This window comes from Ovis canadensis, chromosome 11, assembly GCF_042477335.2.
Source record: "Ovis canadensis isolate MfBH-ARS-UI-01 breed Bighorn chromosome 11, ARS-UI_OviCan_v2, whole genome shotgun sequence".
Taxonomy (NCBI): Eukaryota; Metazoa; Chordata; class Mammalia; order Artiodactyla; family Bovidae; genus Ovis; species Ovis canadensis.
The window spans coordinates 30,892,172-30,911,754 of NC_091255.1; the positions used below are offsets into that span (position 1 = coordinate 30,892,172).

At 48.6% G+C, this 19,583-nt stretch overlaps 1 protein-coding gene across 12 annotated transcripts in view; it reads left to right on the plus strand.

The window, feature by feature from the left end:
* The window catches only part of RPH3AL (rabphilin 3A like (without C2 domains)), a 138,439-nt gene that overhangs the window by 11,005 nt on the left and 107,851 nt on the right, over positions 1-19,583 (plus strand). For 2 of the 12 annotated variants that reach the window (XM_069603091.1, XM_069603097.1), the window contains exons 1-2: positions 10,334-10,471; positions 10,863-10,952. The exons of 6 other annotated variants lie outside the window; for them this stretch is intronic. The gene's annotated coding sequence lies outside the window, so the exon portion shown is untranslated. Of the gene's footprint in view, positions 1-10,246; positions 10,472-10,862; positions 10,953-19,583 lie in introns of those variants that run through there. 4 more of the 12 variants (XM_069603087.1, XM_069603094.1, XM_069603086.1 and 1 more) reach the window with 4 other exon arrangements.

Consider the following 19,583-nt stretch of genomic DNA (forward strand, 5'->3'; position numbering starts at 1 on the left):
CACTTTTAGCTCTTGCCACTCTGTTAAGAGGGAGCCAGTATCTCACTGCAGTTTAAATTGTTATTTTGATGATTACTGCTCAGATGGAATGTGTTTATGGGCTACGTGTTGCCTCATTTACACACCCATACTTTTCTTTACCCATTTTTTTCCTATTAGGTTATTGTCAATTCTGATACTAATCCTTTGTTTATTATGTGGTGCAAATACTTGTCTTAATAGCATCTTTTGATGGATAAAACTGTCAAATACTTCAGCAAGCTTATCATTAACTGGATTTCAGTATTTGTTTATGTTTCTTTTCTTTGGTGGTAAAATGTGCATAACAATGAAATACACAAATCTTATGTGTTTCATCAGAAGAGCTCAGATAAAAGCATATCCCCGTGCAACCCAGACCCCTTTCGAGACAGAGAACATGACCATCACCCTAGAAAGTTCCCTCGTGCCTCTTCCCAGGCAATCCCTTCCCGGCTTCCTTAGAATCAACGATTCTAATTTTTTTTCCAGATCAGTTTCGCCCACGCTAGCACTTCATATCTGTTGCCTGGAAAATCCCACGGACGGAGGAGCCTGGTGGGCTGCAGTCCATGGGGTCGCTAAGAGTCGGACATGACTGAGCGACTTCACTTTCACTTTTCACTTTCATGCATTGGAGAAGGAAATGGCAACCCACTCCAGTGTTCTTGCCTGGAGAATCCCAGGGACAGGGGAGCCTGGTGGGCTGCCGTCTCTGGGGTCACACAGAGTCAGATGCGACTGAAGCGACTTAGCAGCAGCAGCAGCAGCAGAACTTCATATAAGTGGAATCACATGTATGTACCCTTGTCAAAGGCTTCTTTCACTCTGACTTGACATAATGTTTTAGGATTCTTCCCTGTTGTTGTGTGTGTATCGGTTGTTGTTCGGTCGCTAAGTCATGTCTGACTCTGATCCCATGGACCGCAGCCCACCAGGCTCCTCTACCTTCCACTATCTCCCAGATTTTGCTCATATTCATGTTCATTGAGTCAGTGATGCTATCTAACCATCTCATCCTCTGTTTCCCCCTTCTCTTTTTGCCTTCCATCTTTCCCAGCATCAGGGGCTTTTCCAATGAGTTGGCTCTTGTATGTATCAGTAGTTGCTTCCCTTTTTTGTTTTTTTTTTTTTAGTTGCTTCCTTTTTATTACTGAGCAGTACTCCACTATCTGAATATGTACTATTTGCTTATCCATTTACGTGTTCATAGAGCCTTGGACTGTTTTTAGTTTTAGCCTATTATAAATGGACTGGCCATAAGTATTCTTGCTGATTTATGTTTTCAATTTTATGTATTATTTCTCTTCCATGTTTTACTTGTATTGGGGTGGAATTGCTGGTTAGGCGTAACTTTGTGCCTTATTGAGGTGTAAGATCCATACAGGGGCTTTCCCTGGTGGTCCAGTAGTTAAGACTTCGCCTTCCAGGGCAGAGGGTGCTAGTTCGATCCCTGGTTGGGGAGCGGAAATCCAACATGCCTCTCAGACAAAAAACCAAAACATGAAACAGAAACAATATTGTAACAAGTTCACTAAAGACTTTAAAAATGGTCCACATTAAAAAAAAAATTCTTAAGCTCTGTTCAGAAAACAGCATAAACTCTAAATATATTGCTTGTTTAATTTTTTACAAAGCAAACACAGCTAGGTAGCCATCACCCAGGTCAAGGGGTGGGATGTTGACCCAAGCTGGGCTATTCTGCTGGATCATTCTTTCTGGGATCTGAAATCTAAGCAGAGTGAAGCAGGAAGGGAAAGGATATTGGAGCCTCTTATTCTTGCGGTAGCAGCTGATTAGACCTTGAGGCTCAGACCCTATAGCTGCCAGGGTTCTTGTCCTCTTCCATGTCAGGATCTTTAGCCTTCCCATTATTACCCAGCTATGAGGTATCCCGTCAGTAAATCCCTTTCTCCTTAAGTCAGCCACACCTGGTTTCTGTTGCTTGCAATCCAAGAATCCTGTTTTGTGCCGTGTGCCCCACAGAGAGCACCAAAAATGTGGTGGAACGTGTCTGTCCTATTGCTAAAACTCAGAGGAGAAGCTGTCTTTAACCAATCCTTAAATTTCCAAAAGAATTTTATGTATTTATTTATTGGCTGTCTGGGTCTGCGTAGCTGTGAGGGCTTCTCTCTAGTTGCAGAGAGCAAGGGCTACTCCAGTTTCAGTGCATGGCTTCTCATTCTGGTGGCTTCTCTGGTTGCAGAGAAGGCTCTAGGGTGTGTGGGCTTCAGTAGTTACTATGCATGGACTCAGTAGTTGTGGCTCTGAGGCTCTGTGGTGCCCGGGCTTAGCAGCTCCAAGGCACATGGAATCTTCCCAGGCCAGGGATCAAACCTGTGTCTCTTGCACTGGCGGGTGGATTCTTTATATTGAGCCACCCAGGAAGCCCAATCCTTGAATTTTTCCATGACCCCATTTGAACCCATAATTCCTGGGCTGACGTGACAAGGTGACCTCTCAAACAAGTAGTCCCTTGACCTCTAACTTTTAAAAGTGTGAGGCAAATCTACTTCAAACCTTTGGGCTTGGGGAAGGTGGTTTTTTTTTTTCCCCCCACAACCTTAAATTTAGTTCCCAGTTTTGAAACAATTTTCTCTTGGTCCCCAGTGGAAAGTTAATAGAGAATGCTGGCTTAATGTAGGTGAAATGTAGGAGTGTCTATTATTTTGCGAACTTCATTTTTTGAAACCAGTGTATTTCTCTTCGATGTAGAGGGCGGGTTGAGGGGGGTTAGATGAGGGAGTGTTTGGTACTGTAATCAGAAAACAAGGGCTAGACCCCGAGTTCTTTTGTACCATCCCACAGGGACCCTTCGCCTAAGAAAGCTCGACTTCGAAATTATTCTGCTTTAAGTGGAGCCTCATTTACAAGTAAGAGAGAAATGAATTGTCTTCTGGTTTCTTTTTTTAATGTCATCAAATCACATGGATTAGCGACAGAGAACGACCCAATTTCAACTGGTCTAAGCATTGTCGGCGCTTGTCCTTGTTAATGTCAGGGTCTGGGCAGGTGTTTGATCAGGGGACGGTGCCATGAGTTAGATTCGCCAAGAAAAGGTCAGAGATGAATGCAAAATTCTAACTCCAAAGGGTGGGAGATCAGCCCAGGCCGAATCTTAGAGCAGCCACTGAGCTGCTGTCCGGGTTTCCCAGGGTTCATTCCTTTGCTTCTCTTGAGAGTCTGCTCCTGCGGTGACCTCTGTCTGCCGGTTCTAATCCTGCTGGTTGTTTTCCTCGTTTGCAGAAGTCACTGCTTAGGGGCTGATGACCCCAACCTGGACTCGAAGACCTTTCTCCTCCTTCCTGGGCTTGGTAGGACCTTCCACTTTCTACTTGAGCATGGCAGAGAGTGGACGCCATTCTTGACCACGTGATCTCTGCATTGGCAGAGTTCTGCGGAGCAGGTTACTGGCTGCTTTGAGCATCTTGCTTGGCCAGAGCTGCAGGTGACTGTGGATGTCGTGGTGGCTCTGCTAAAGTCATTTTTGCAGGTTGAGAGCCTTATGAGGGCACCACACGGAGCAGGGTTTCCGTTTGTGGCGACTTTCTCACACATGGCCGGGTAGCGTCTGGTTTTAGTGTTATCAGTTCATGACAGCCATTTTCCAGCAGGTGGAAGAGATGCTCCCCCACCAAGGGGAACCTCTTCTTGCTTCCTGTAAAAGGACCTTGAGGGCTGGGAGGCAGGTCTGGGTGTCATGTGGTAAACTGGGTCACCCCTGACAGGGTGATGGGGGGTAATTTAGTGGATGGGGAATCTGGGGAGTGAGAGGTCCCTGTATGGAGTCTAAAATGCCTATACAGGGACTTCCCTGGTGGTCCAGTGGCTAAGGCTCTGCGCTCCCAAAGCAGAGGGCCTGGGTTCCATCCCTGGTCAGGGATCTAGATCCCACATGCTGCAACCAGGACCCAGCACAGCCAAATAAATATATAAATATATATTTAAAGATGAAGACTTAAAACCAATAGCCTTCTTCCACTTTAAGAAACTATGGGGAAAAAAGAGCAAACTAAATCTAAAGCAAGCTGAAGGAAAGAAGTAATAAAGATTAGAGCACAAAATAAGGAAATAGAGAAAAGACCACATATTATGTGATTCCATTTATGTGAAATGTCCAGAATACGCAAACCTATAGAGACACTAGATTCGTGGTGTCCCGGGGCTGAGGAGGGGGAGGGATGGGGAAAGACTGCTGATGGTACAGGGTTTCTTTCGGGGGTAATGAAAATGTTCTAGAATGAGATGGTGGTAATGGTTGTATAACTGTGAATATGCTAAAACTGCTGAACTGTGCGTTTTAATAGGGTGAAGTTTATAGTAAATAAGTTAAATTGCAACAATGATGTTAATAAAAAAATCAAAACAGGTAATTGGGTAAAAGGGGGTTGGGGAGAGGCAGAATTAGGGGAAGCATTCTCCAGGGAGGAGTATCAGGGTGTCTGCAACCCCAAGGGGAAAGAGTGTAATATGTTACAGAGGCCTCGGGTGGGCTGGGCTGGCGTGGGCAGTCTTCAGTTTTATCATCAGAATAGTAGAAAATCACTGAGGGGTTTCCATGGATGGTTTCTCTTCCCTGGGCATTTCCACCTGGGGAAAATGGCCCCTCCATGCACTCCTAAATTTGCATCTTATTATTCCAGAGAGCAGTTGAATTGAGACTTCACTCTCTTAACCAATTTCCTAGCTTCTCAAAGAAGGGACCTCAATATGCCAGTTTGGGCTGAGGGCACCTTTAGAAAACTCAGCTGGTGGTTTCCCTAATAGTTCCAAATGGCTGGCATTTCAAAGAGCTTTTTGTGACTATGTGATGCAGACAGATTGGAGAGGGCCAGGAGTAGATTTAGGAGGCATCTGCGGCAGCCCGAGTGAGAAGAACCTGCCCATCAGGGAGGTTATAGTTCAAGGTCACCCCACTAGATGGAGCCAGACCTGAGTCCCTCTGGTACTGCAACCTCTTCTCTCACCGGCCACTAATTTGCATCCCTTCCCCCAGGTAGTCTTATGGAGAAGGTAATGGCACCCCACTCCAGTACTCTTGCCTGGAGAATCCCAGGGACGGAGGAGCCTGGTGGAGTGCCGTCTATGGTCGCACAGAGCCTGACACGATTGAAGCGACTTAGCAGCAGCAGCAGGTAGTCTTAAGGGCTTCCCTGCTGGCTCAGATGGTAAAGAATCTGCCCGCAATGCAGGAGACCCAGGTTTGATTTCTGGTCTGGAAGATTCCCTGGAGGAGGGCATGGCAACCTACTCCCGTATCCTTGCCTGGAGAATTCCATGACAGAAGAGCCTGGCACGCAACAGCCCATGGGGGGCAAAGAGTCAGACATAACTAAGTGACCACACTTTCGTATGTTCTTAATCAGCCCAGAGAGTGGCTGAGATCTCCATGCTTAACGAGCTGGGGGAAGGGAAATGGGCATTGTATTAATCAGGCTAAATAGGACTTGTGGCTCACTAGGGCTGGCCTCGCTGCAAACAGTGGAAATGGGCATTTGTTGCCAGGACACTGGAATGTCTCACAGAAGCCCAGGCCCCGGGCAGGGCTGGATCGAGCACACGGATCAGAGGAAGGCCCAGAAGCCCTCTCTCTGCTTTGTGTTTGCTCAGCTGCTATTTCAGCTCTCCTCTCTGGCTCTCACTGCAGACCAGCTTACTCTTTCCTGGGCATTTCCACCTGGGGAGCATGACCCCTCCATCAGCTCCATTCATTTGCATCTCATTGTTCCAGAGAGCAGTTGAGCTGAGACTTCAGTCTCTCAGCCACTTTCCTTGATTCTCAAGGAAGGGACCTCTAATATACCAGCTTGGACTGAGTGTACCCCTGGAAAAGTCACCAGTCCCTGTGTAAACTCGGGGATTCTGGAGTCCACAGTGAAGCCAGGGGAAGAAGGGGCATCTGATGGGATGCAAGTGGCCTATGGCAAGGGTCCCTCCACCCCAACTTTGGAGAACACCCTGCCGAGGATGGAGCTGCTCCTAAACTGCCCGAGACCTTATTTTGTCATTCGAATTTATTTGTCAACATCCCTCTAACTGTCCACCTCCCCTCCCCCTGGGCCTTCACTTTCAATTCTTCACCAGGCAGGGAACATTCCAGAATTTAGAATTAGTCTTCCTGCCTTTGTGAATTCTGTCCACTTCCCCAGAAAAGCAAGGTCTAGCTCACGCCCTGCTGAAAAGCTTGTTGAAAAGGAACCCAGTTATTATCATTGTCTCACTTTCACCTGCTGTTTGAAACGCAGCGGTGCTGATTCAGGTGCCTGGAAACCCTGGTGATTGTGGAGTAAATTGGCCTCTGATTGGGGACAGGAGGGGACAGGAAACGGTGAGGTCCGGCAGGAGGCAGGTGTGAGGGTCAGCTGCCAATCACGCCCCCAACCCCACGGCTTCCAGCCTCAGCTCACTGCTTTCAGGAGGCCTGCAGGTGATGTGTGCTATGCCGTCTGCCCTTTGTGCCAGGGATGCTGTGGTCACAAGAGGGAGGGGGGCACTGGGAGCCCTTCATGCCTGGGCCCATTTCCAGGGCTAAGAAGGGGGTTGATCCTGGATGGGGCTTTTTTCTCTTGCTGTGAGGAGCAGGGAATTGAAGTCCTTTACTCGGGAGCTCTCTCAGACATCAGAGTGGGAGGCAGGGATGGATCCTGCCTGCAGATGTGGGTTCCAACGGCTCATTTCTCTTTGAATTCCTTGCAGCACTTCTAGGAGCTGTGCAGCTGGCCCTCTTCTGACTTACGGCTTTGCGCTGACTGCCTGGCGTGTTGTTTCCGATGCTGATAATGATGCTGGCGGCATGCACACGGCTGGTGCCTTACCTCTGATTAGCAGTCATGAACCTCCATATTTAATTTCTGTTATAATCTAGTGAGGGAAGTAGGGCAGATTGTTTTATATGCATGTAATAGCTGATAAACCTTCAGTCTGGCCGGGCATGGGATGAAGTGGACGTGTGAGGAATTTGTCCCCCTCACAGCCACACAGCTGGTCAGAGCTGGGATTGAAAGCCTGTCTTCCAATCTTAGATCCTGGACTCTGTTCACCACAGAGTGGAACGATCTTCTCACTTCTCTCAGGCACAGACAGTGGCTTATTCTTCCTGGTTTTCCTGTCTGTCATCCATCCATCTCTCCATTTACGCCTCCATCTTTTTCTATAAAGGAATTGAGAGTCTAACAAGAACATATATTTCTCTATATACCGTGAATATATAAGAAACTAGAGAAATGTATATTTATAATAAAAAGCTAAAGTAGATACTTAATGCCAGAGCTATGTGTGGATTTTTAAAATATTTATTTGTATATGTGTTTTTGTTGTTGTTTAGTTGCTAAGTTGTGTCTGACTCTTTTGTGAGCCCCTGGATTCTAACTAACCCCACCAGGTTCCTCTGTCCATGGGATTCTCCAGGCAAGAATACTGGAGTGGTTGCCATGCCCTCCTCCAGGGGATCTTCCTGACCCAGGGATCATACCCATGTCTCTTACATCTCCTGCATTGGCAGGTGGATTCTTTACCACTGTGTCACCTGGGAAGCCCATGTAATTAATTAATAGGAACCCATAAAAATAAGGTCAGGAGAAACCTAAATTTACTGGAAGGTCACAACCGGGGCGAGAGTTAGGCTATATATTCAGGCCATTGAGCTGTGCATGGTTTACTATGGTTGAACCACAGATTTAACTCTGAGCTAATGAGCGATCAAAGAAAGGGGGAAAATTGTATTATTTACACGGTTCATGGGGTCCATAAGGAGCAGGAGACCAGATGCTGAGGGCTTTGCCAGGCAGTTGGATGTGGAGGAAATTTCTTGCCTGGGTGGTCATCTGCAAGCTCCTGAAGGGCAAGGGAAATGCGTGGCACAAGTACTGATACTCTCTGTTCCTCCTGTCGTGCCAGACACCACCATTCAATCACCACCCTTTCCCACTGAGGCCAGAGAGAGCCTTGCCGTCCTTCACGCATGGTGTTCCAGGCAGCCGTTACCGGCGATGTGCAGCTGGCATATAAGACGAAACCGTGTGCTATTCCAGCTCTGGGGGCGGTGGTGGTATTGGGAGTCACTGAGCAGTTCTGAATGGAGAGCCGCAGGAAGTTGTGGCAAGCATCTGTGCAGGAGTGGACACCGTGTCTTGTTGTCCATTGGAGGTGTGTTTGCCGTAAACTGCGTCCAGATGTCAGTTAGTGGGATCCATCAAGGTGATGATGGGTGCTGAGTGTGTTTGCTTAGTACATGCAGTACATTCTCGCTCCTTCCTGCTCCTGGGTAAGTGACTTACTCAGGATTCCTGATTGCAAATGGCAAAGACCCAACTCAGACTAGTTTCACTGAAAAGGGGACTTGGTAGACCTGGCAAGTTGGGGATCAAAGGACTGATTCAGGCATGGCTGGATCCAGCAGTTGCTAACACCATCAGGATTATCTACCTCCATCTCTCGGCTGTGCTTGGCTTTATTCTCAGGATGTTTCCAAGTGGCTGCAAGATAGCATTGGCTGACCCAGGCCAGCATCATTCTCACAGCTTGCTCTCACAGGGAAAGAGTATTTCTCAGTAACTCTGGCGAGAGCTCAGGGAAGACTCTGTATGGCTGGGCCTAGGTCACCTGCCAGCCCTGACCCCGTGACTGTGCCCTGGGGGTAGGAATGTTCTAGTCATCAAGCCCACTTTCACCCTGAGGAAGAGGAGGGAGGGACCATTTCTCCCTCCCAGAAGGACTGGGCACGATTTCCTTGGCACTGAGGAGGAGTCCTTCGCAGAGAGGACTGCTGGGAGGACAGAATGTGTAACACGTCCCGTGGAAGGCCAGCAGAGGCCTTGGCACGTGGGCACACAGCCACCTGAAGGCAGCTTTTAGGGTGCCATCTGCGCTTTTTACTCCTAAGTGGAGATGTACACTCAGGCTGTTCCCTTCCTGGGGTCTGTTCCATCCTGGACTTGCAAACTCAGCCGGCCTTTCTGTGCAGCGGGCTTCTGAGAGCACGTGGGAACCAACCTCTCTCCACGTGTCTGTCTCAGAGGTCGCCTCCAGCCCCTGACACCACGTTTCAGCTCTCTTTGACCTCTGGTCCCTGTGTGCACACACTTGGCTCTGGGGTCTGCACTTGGCCCCCATCGCTATGGAGGTTTGAGTCTTATCCGGACATGTGACTCAGCCTGACTGTGGCATCACCTGCAGTCTCCAGCCTGTGGTCCTGCCAGGAGGAGGGCAGAGCGGCCAGGCTGGCCCTGGTGGAGGAGGTCCACTCCTCTGTCGCTTCTCCTCAAGTCAGAGCTTCCACTCGGGATGAAGGGCCAGCTTGTCTCCGGCACACCTGGGTATTTAGCGCTGCTTTCCACAGACTCAGACTCGCATCGCACTCTCCTGCGTGATACGACCAGGCTCACACATTAGCACTTCTCAACATTTTTAGCTACAGAATCTTTTCTTCAAAGGCTATCTTCCCTGAAAATCCGTTATAGGAACGTGACAAGAGCGGAGTTGCTCTGGCCTAGGTTGGAGTACGCCCCCTTCATCCACCTCCCCATCATTCCACGGATAGGCACAGAGCTCCAGAGAGACACAGGGCATCCCCTAGGACTCCTTGGAATGCATTTGGAGAATCTTCATGGTGATGTCCATCCCTCCCGCCTAGCAGCGCCTGCTTTTGTTCCCCATGGGTGATTAGCTGCTAGATGTGGTGTTTTCCTTCTTTCTCACCACCTTTCTTCCTGTCATTAGCTTGTTTGCACTCTGAAAAGTCAACAAGGGGATCCTTGTCACCTTCCTTGGCCCTACAGGCAGGTGTCAGCTCCTCCCTGCATGACCTTTGCCCTCCTGGAGCTGCACGTGGGAGGCCGTGGCTTTGCAGTCATTGGTCACGTTATCTGGCCCTCAGCTACACCTGGATGGATATCCCACCCCCAGCAGCTGAAGTTTCAGGGAGTCATGAGATGCTGACGCCCATCTATGACCACTGCCTGGAATGAATAGTTTGAATACCTTTCCGTAAAATGTGCCCTTTTGAAAACAACAATGTCCTTAAAACTTGTAAAAGTGGCGAGACTTTAGAAAATAAAAGGAATGCAAACGTTCCCAAGAGAGGCCTCCCTCTAAGAGAAAGTGTCCTTCATCTGTTCGGCTTTCTTGTTGTTTAGTTGCTAAGTTGTGCCCAGCTCTTTTGCCACCCCATGCACTGTAGCCCCCCCAGCTTCCTCTGTTCAGCTTTAGAAAATGTCATTAGGAGGAACTTGGTCACCCACGGATTGGCTTCAGCTGGGCGTCGGTCCACCCAGAGAATCCAGGCCTTGGTTTGGCTCCAGCTGGGCCTTCCCCGGCTGCCACTTATTGACTTAAGTTCCAGTGATTCAGATCTTCATCAGGGTCGCCCCTGACAACACATGGTGGGGGGAGAGGGGAGCCGCCTCCTTCTAGACGCCAGCAGGGCCAGGCCCAGGCCAAGACCCCTCGGTTCCTGGTAGGTGTTTTGGGATCTTTGGCAATGAGGGGATGGGAAGATTTCATTTTTTCTGGAGGAAAGGCTTTTCCTAGAACTTTGCTAACTCCCGGGAAGGGTGTGTCTGTGCTTGGAGAGCAGTGTTAATGGTTGACTTGCTTTTTTCTGGGTTACTCTAAGGCCTGTGGCTTCCCAGGGAGAGGGGGCAGGGATCAGGGAAGGGAGGAGGACCCCTGCACCCCCTTGACAGTTGCTACACTTTCCGGACCATCCTGTAGGCCGGCAGAGGTTAGGGGTGGATGGAGGAGGAGCAGCAGATGGGCCCAGAGCCAGGGGGAGAAAAGGGCCCCATTACTACAACTGAACAAACCGGAACTTTCTGTTTGTTAAATATCTTTTATTGCACGTGAAGGCACTGGAAGAGGGGTTCGACCGTGTCTAGTCTCCAGATGACTGAGAGACAGGACCAGGAAAACCAAGAGCTATGCAGGAGATGTAAGAGGTGTGGGTTTGATCCCTGGGTCTGGAAGATCTCCTGGAGAAGGAAATGGCAATCCACTCCAGTGTTCTTGCCTGGGGAAATCCTATGGACAGAGGAGCCTGCGGGCTACAGTCCATGGGGTCGCAAAAGAGTCGGGTCATGACTGAGCACGCACGCATACAGTAATATTAAGTATTTTATGCAGATGAGCACTTTAAACATTTTAATGATTAGGTATTTATTTTCGTGTGCATTAGACCATGACTTTTTGTTTTAAAGTACCCTTCTAGTTATAGCAAATGATATGCTATTCTCTTTGTGGTGGAGTTTGCTTTAAAAATAAACTTAAGTAAAAGAGTGAGTTGACTTAGAGGGAAATATTAAGTAAAGAGTAGTATGGATGGCAGGTGGCATGGGGATGCCTGAGGTTTGGGAACAGTGTGCTGGAGGAATTCAGAGGCTCAGAAAGGAAAGGGCTCCTGGAAGAGTCAGCTGGTGTCGGGGAGGGGTAGGATCTAGCAAGGTGGAGGTGGGAGAGGGTGTATCTTACTAGCAGGTGTGCAAATGTGTGTGTGCAAATCTTTTTCTTAATTTAATTTTTTAATTGGAGGACAGTTGCTTTATAGTGTTGTTAGTTTCTGCTGTACAGCAACGTGAATCCACTCAAGGTATACCTATATCCCCTCCCTCCTGAGCCTCCCTCCCACCCCCAGTGTGTGCACATCTTGGTACCCATTTTAGTTGCAACATATGGAGAAGGAAATGGCAACCCACTCCAGTATTCTTGCCTGAAAAATCCCATAGATAGAGGAGCCTGGCAGGCTACAGTCGAAAGGGCGGCAGAGCATCAGACACGACTGAGCTACTGAGCCCAGCACAGGGCACATGAGTCCCGTAGGGACTGGAGTTTGGGCTTGGACTCTATTGTGGAGGATCTTGAATCCCAGGATATGGACTCCAGACTTGAGCAGTGTGAGCCATTGAAGGTGCTGGAGTGGGGGCAGCGGCTCATGACTGTCCTTAAAGGGACTCATTTATTGTCATGGGTACCAGGACTGAGGCAGGATGACCAGCCAGGGGCCTAAGGGGAAACTGTGTAAGATGCCGACCTAGAGCCATGGCTGAGGGCCAGAAGCTCAGCCACCAGCCCATCTCCTGCTGGCGCTGGCTGGCCGCCTAGAGACATTGGAGAGAGGCAGGTCTGGGTTGATGAGCCAACTCTGGGTCTCTCTCTTGAGAGTTCCTTGGATAGCAAGAAGATCCAGCCAGTCCATCCTAAAGGAAATCAGTCCTGACTATTCACTGGAAGGACTGATGCTGAGGCTGAAAGTCCAATACTTTGGCCACCTGATGCAAAGAACTGACTCATTTAAAAAGACCCTGATGCTGGGAATGATTGAAGATGGGAGGAGAAGAGGATGACAGAGGATGAGATGGATGGCATCACCGACTCAATTGGACATGAGTTTGAGTAAGCTCTGGGGGTTGGTGTTGGACAGGGAGGCGTGCTGGAGTCCATGGGGTCGCAAAGAGTCGGACATGACTGAGCAACTGAACTGAACTGAGGGGAGGTGGTGGGAGCCGGGCAGGGGCGTGGATCAGAAGTTGTGTGTGGAGGCCCGAAAGGGAGGTGCCTGTCTCCCCATGCTGGGCCCAGTGGCCCATTCCTGGGATCTCCTGGCTGAGTGTGGAATGTTCTGGGGGAAGCGGGTGGGTCTGCTGCAGGAAGCTCCGCTCTGAGTCAGAGCACCGGTTCCTGCAGAAAGAGGAAGCCCTGCAGTTTGGTCAGGACAGCCTGGCTAACAGACACAGGCTAAGGTTTCATTCATCAGCTGAGCCTGTGGTCATCAGGGTCACCAATTTTCCTTGTTGTTGTTGTTTAATTGTTCCATTTGTTTCTTCTAGTTCAGAGAATAGCCCCAGGAGTTCAGAAGCAGGCTTGATTTAAAAACGAGGTTTTGTTTTTTTCCCCTTTGAGGGCCATCTCTGGGCCAGACGCTCTGTCTAGAACTGTTACTCTGTTCACCCTGGACAAGACCCGCTAGGGAAAGAAAGTGTCATGATCTGCATTGTACAGAGGATGAAACAAGGGGTAGGGAAACATGGCTACTCCCAAATTATACAACAGGTTCAGTGCAGAGCCTGGTTCCAAACTCACACGCTGGGACTGTCAGTGGGAGTAAGACTGTCACCAGCTATATCACCTGGGAGAAGGAGCTCGCCGTCTGTGCTTCCGTCTGGCGTGGGGCCGCTCCCTGTAGTGTGCTGGGGTGCATCTGTAAAATGGGGGTGCTGGGTACCCCCAGCGTGGCTTCAGGGAATGCGTGAGTTATGATACAGCCAAGGTGCGTGTGAGTGTTCCCCGCTCTTAATGCTGTTGTGATATAAAACTAGAGTTGCAGTTCTGAACATCAGTTTTATCGGGAGACATTTTGGGGGAGGGTATTACTTAGGGTTGGGGAGAAGCATTGTTTGTTCAATTAATTTTTACTGTGCTGAGTCTTTGTTGTGCTCGGGCTTCTCGTCGCAGAAGCTTCTCTGGTTGCGGAGCCTGGGCTCTAGAGTGAGGCTAGGTGCAGCTCTAGTTGCCGCTCTTGGGCTTAGTTGAGCCTCGGCTCGTGGGATCTTCCCGGACCAGGGGTCGAACCCGTGTCCCCTGCCTCAACAGGTGGATTCTGAACCACAGGAATACTAGGGAAGTCCAGAAGGGTTGTTTTAATTTTAAAAGAATTAATTCACATGGTGTAAAATGGGAAATCTTGAACTTGGAGACCCTGCCTTTGGCCTTTTCTGGCCGCACTCCCCTTTCCTAGATGCCGGGGGAAGTGCAGGTAAGGAGGAGCAGAATCTGTGTTTGCTTTCCGCTGTTATTAGCCTCACTTAAAGGAAATGGCAACCCACTCCAGTGTTCTTGCCTAGAGAATCCCAAGGACGGGGAAGCCTGGTGGGCTGCCCTCTATGGGGTCACACAGAGTCGGACACGACTGAAGCGACTTAGCAGCAGTAGCAGCAGGTGAAAGCCTGAGAACAAAGTTGGGCTTCCTTTGTGGCTCAGGCTGTAAAGGGTCCGCCTACAAAGCAGGAAACACCAGTTTGATCCCTGGGTTGGGAAGATCCCCTGGAGAAGGGAATGGCAACTCATTCCAGTATTCTTGCCTGGAAAATCCCATGGACAGAGGAACCTGGTGGGCTACAGTCCATGAGGTCACAAAGAGTCAGACACAATTGGGCATCTAAGCACGCACCTGGCTGTTTTCACAGCTTCCCAGGAAGCCCCAGGTCTCTGATCTCAACCTGCCGTAAATTATTGCCCAGGAGCTGTGTCCTAATTGCCTATGAAGCCCCAAACACAGGGTGCAATGCATTGGCCGGGAATCAAACCTGGGCCTCCCGAGTGGCAGGGGAGAATTCTACCACTGAACCACCAATACACGCATGATAGAAGGCAATGGCACCCTACTCCAGTACTCTTGCCTGGAAAATCCCATGGACAGAGGAGCCTGGTAGGCTGCAGTCCATCAGGTCGCTAAGAGTCGGACACGACTGAGTGACTTCACTTTGACTTTTCACTTTCATGCATTGGAGAAGGAAATGGCAACCCACTCCAGTGTTCTTGCCTGGAGAATCCCAGGGACGGAGGAGCCTGGTGGGCTGCCGTCTATGGGTTCACACAGAGTTGGACACGACTGAAGTGACTTAGCAGCAGTGATACATTATTGTAAACTAAAGCCCATAGTTGTTTTTAGGGGGTCACTCTTGGTGTACGTTCTAGGAGTTATGACAAATGTATAATGACGTGTCCACCGTGACCACATCATCACAGAATTACAGTTTCACAGTCCTAAAAATCCCGCGTCCCCCCATTCATCCTTCCCTTGCTCCCCTGAACTTCTGATCTCTTTACTGCTACTGTAGTTTATCTTTTTCAGAACATCATACCTTTCAGATTGGCTTCTTTCCCTTAGCAATATGCACTTAAGCTTCCTCCACGTCTTTTTGTTGCTTGGTAGCTTTTTTATTTTTCTATCTATTAATTTTTTTTCACTTTTGTTGCTGAGTTTTATTCCATTGTCTGGATATAGCACAGTTTATTTATCCATTCACCTACTGAAGGACATCTTGGTTGCTTTCATGTTTTGGCAATAATGAATAAATCTGGTATAAACCTCAGTATGCCATATTTGTATGTGTGTAGATGTAGGTCTCTAATTCTTTGGGTAAACCCCAAGGAGTGTAACTGTTGGATCATATAATAAGAGTACATTTAGTTTTGTAAGATACTGCTTTTCAGTGGCTGGACCATTTTGCATGAATGAGAGTGCCTATTGCCCAGCATCCTTGTCAGCGTGCTGAATTTTGGCCATTTAATAGGTGTGCGGTGGTATCGCGTTATCTTAATTTGCAATTGCTCAATGACATATCACATAGATATGGCTTATTTGCCATCTTGCATATCTTCCTCGGTGAGGTATCTGTTTAGGTTTCTTGCCTATTTTTAACTGGGTTGTTTGCCTTCTTATTTCTTTTCAATATTGTTTTCCCTACTTAGAATATTATTCATTGTCCCTACTTACTTGAAAGGATAATGAAAGATTGTGTGTGTGGGTGAGGGTGACTGGCATAGGAAGGTGAAAGTGTTAGTCACTCAGTCATATCCGATTCTTTGCAACCCCATGGGTTGTTGCCTGCCAGGCTCTTCTGTCCCTGGGATTTCTCAGGCAAGAATACAGAAGTGGGTTGCCATTTCCTTCTCCAGGGGAACTTCCTAATCCAGGGATTGAACCCAGGTCTCCTGAATTGCCAGCAGATTCTTCATTGTCTTAAGGCCCCAAAACGCACATACTTCTGTTAAGTGCTAAGAACTTGGGATATCCTTGAGATCAAGAAATTGAGCTTGGAGTTCAAATCCTGGGTCCTGTCACTTACACGCTGTGTGACTTTGAGTACATCATGTACCTCCCTGAGCCTCAGTTTGCTCACCTGTAAAATGGAGATATTAAAACCTGCTGTGAAAAATAGAGAATATGATTCTATAAAGTACTTGGCACCCAGCTGGAGAAATAGTAAACGCTCAGTTAGTGGTGGGTCTTCTCATAGATGATGAGCAGAAATACCTTTTGCTTCTCCTGTGTGACATTTTGGCTTTCCCTTGTGCCCTCATTTTTGAGACCTCAGAACCCACTAGAATTCCCCTTGCACTTACAGGGAACAGTTGGGATGGGCGGAGCCAGCCATGTCCCCGCAGGTACCCGCTTCTCACCCCAGCCCTTCTCCTCCTCTCCCTTCCCGGGTGGGAGCCCCAGACTCATCCTGCTCACCTTTCTCGGTCACTCCTTCCACCCACCGTGCCCCCTGGGCTCCTGTTTCTCCAGCCTGGCTATATATGTCGGCACCCCCAGCTACTCCCTGTTCTGACTTCTCTGAGGATGGATTCTAGGCCTGTGTTTTGTTTTGTTTTGTTTTGTTAGGGAGATCCTGCTGGTGGTAGTGAGGAAAAGGCAGAAAGGCAGGAAAGGGACCAGGTTGGCGGGGTCCTCCCAACAGTGACTCTAGACTGGCCCACTCCTGGCTCCTTTAGAGATGGGCCCTGGGATCGGTTTCTGAGGCTGCCTCACCAACATGGGCCCTACCCTTCTCAGGAAAGCCACATGCCCTTTCCCCTCTTGCTGGCTTCTCTTCCCTGTTGATATACACTTTGCTCACCAGGCATCTGCCCTGCCCAGAAAGGATCTCCTCTGGGTGTTTCCTGCAGTACTGAATAAAAGGCCCAGAAACCATCCACATGCACGCAGGCTACTGGGAGACAGGGCCATGCCTTCTAAGGTTCTTTGTAGAGCAGTCAGGTAGGCACCAGGACTGACCACAAGCAGAGGGCGAGTTCTGCAAAACTGCTCCTTCCCACTGGGGAAGCCGCAGTTCAGCGTGTATGCTCATAGAGGGGAGTAGTAATAGAATATTATTACAATATATTATTCTATTAGTAACTGACCTCCTGGGCCGTTGAGAGAGTAAAATGAATTAATACGTGTCAAATGCTCAGAGCAGAACTCTCACATTCAGGGTTAAACAAGGGTGTCGGCTGATACTGCCATCATCTGCTCAGACCCTTTCTCCAAGGCGCCCCCCTCTCACTCCCCTTACCCATCTCATAGCTACTACCTGCTTCAGTTCCCTCAGGGGAGCTTAGGGGATTGAAGGGACATTTTGGAATGTCCTTAACCCTAAGGCATGTCCTGTTTATTCAGTTCAGTGCAGCAGCATTCACTGATGCTTCCTACCTGTGCTCTTCTGGGTATTGGGAATTTCAGGCGAATAATACTGATGGTGGTAGCTGGTGATGGTGCTGATGGTGCTGATGGTGCTGATGGTGCTGATGGTGCTGATGGCAGTGTGATGGTGGTGATGGCAGTGTGATGGTGCTGATGGCAGTGTGATGGTGCTGATGGCAGTGTGATGGTGCTGATGGCAGTGTGATGGTGCTGATGGCAGTGTGATGGTGCTGATGGCAGTGTGATGGTGGTGATGGCAGTGTGATGGTGGTGATGGCAGTGTGATGGTGCTGGTGATGGTGGTGATGGTGGTGATGGTGGTGACGGTGGTGGCAGCCGCCCTTCACTGAGACTGCACAGTATTTTGGGTCCTATCTATGTGTGTTACCTGTACCATTTAAATCAGAGTTTTTCAAATTGGCGCTTTGACATTTTTGGCTGGCAAATTTTATGTTGTTGCGGGGTAGGGTACTCTGCTGTGCCTTGTAAGGTGTTTAGCAGCATCCTGACCTCTCCCCACTATCCATCTGGCCCCCGGGTACCTCCTGGGGGAACAAAATCACCCTGATTCAGAACCACTGATCTAATTTACTCTTCCCCACAGGCCAGGAGGCAGCTACTCATTTTACCAATGAGGCAACTAAGGAAGGAAGGAAGCTGCCAAGGTCACTGAGCTAATAATTCACACAGAGCCAGAAGGCAGATCCCAGATACCTGCCCCAAAGAACAGACTCGGAAGGAGTCTGCCCTTTGTGTTTTGGCAGAAGAAGAGAATTCATCAGCCATTGGCCGGGCCACCTGGGGTGCGTGACCAGGTTAGGGCCTGCTCGGTCAGCCCGGGTACCCATTGCCAGATTCATCTGAAGCTAATAAAACCTGTGGCTGCTGCCCACTTTCTGACTTGGTTTGAAACCAAAGACTGAATGTATTTATGTGGAGACTACCTGCAGGCCCCTGGCCTTGGCCACGACACTGCTTCTCCTTCCTCCAGACAGAGCCCTGTCGCCTGCAGACACCCGTGGGGAGAAGGAACAGGCGTGGGTGTATTTTTCTGCAGAGGGGCCTCCTAGGTGCATTCTCCCACTGAGGGTGTGAATCTGGTTTGCGGTTTGCATGCCCCAAATATTCTTTTGTAATTTTACTTTTATTTCATCACAGTTTATCATGAAAAATTAAAAATATATAGCAAAGTTGAAAGAAGTTTGCGGTGTCCACCTGTATGCCCACTGCTTTAGATTCTACTATTAATATTTTACTGCACTGTTTCCCTTGTGCAGACCCCAGGTCAGCGTCATCTTTGGCTGGTGGGTATATGAACACACTGTAAATTCTCCCTGAGGAGAATACACTGATAACATAAATAGTGGTGATAAGACAAAATGCTCCCTAGGTTAACGGGGGAGGTCAAGTGTCATGGATGACTCAACTCACTGTTAAAGCAAAACTACAACTATACTCCAATAAAAGTTAATTTTTAAAAAGATAAAATGTTTAAAAATGAATAAAGCAAAAGTAATGAAAACAAGGCACTAAGTAGATTGGAAAGTTATTTAGTTAAAAATGTCATCTAGTATTTAGTCCATGCCATCTTAAGGTATGGAAATAATACAGGTTCAACAGTTTCATTCCTTTTTATTTTTTATTTTTGGCTGTGATCTGGAGCATGCAGGCTCTTAGTTCCCCAACCAGGGATTGAACCCAGGCCCTCGGCAGTAAAAGCGCTGAGTCCTAACCACTGGGCCACCGGGAAGTCCCCAAGTGCCATAGTTTCAAGCAATAGAAGCCATACAAACTGCCTGACACAGAGAAGGCCACAGGTGTGAAATTCTAGATTATGTCTTCTTTTCCTTTTGCGGAGTCATCCTTTGTCTCAGAAATAAGAAAGACCTTGGCAGACATCTAACCCCTTCCTCCATAACTCCTGCTCCCTCCAGCCCACACCTCATACGGGGAAGTGGGGGCCCCCACAGTCACCCCTTGAGTCCCTTCTCACCTGCCCCGGTGGGCTTTGGGCTGGGAGGGGGTGTGGGCACCATCCTCTGAGGCCGCAGCGTGTCACATGTCCCTTGGCATATATGATTCTGAATAACAGATACCTTTAATCAAGCTCGTTTTTATTTTATACATCTGGCCACACAGGATGTGGGATCCTAGTTCCCTGACCAGGAATTGAACCCATGTCCCCTACATTGGAAGCACATATTTTTTAATCACTGGACCACCAGGGAAGTCCTGAACTTGTTTTATAATTGTGAAACAAATTAAAGCTTTTTATTTTAAAATTATTTAGGTTTCCATAAATGTCGAAAGAATGGTTCGCAGAGTTCCTGCCTACCCCTCACCCTGCTTGCCTTGTTAATATCTCATATAACAATGTAACTGC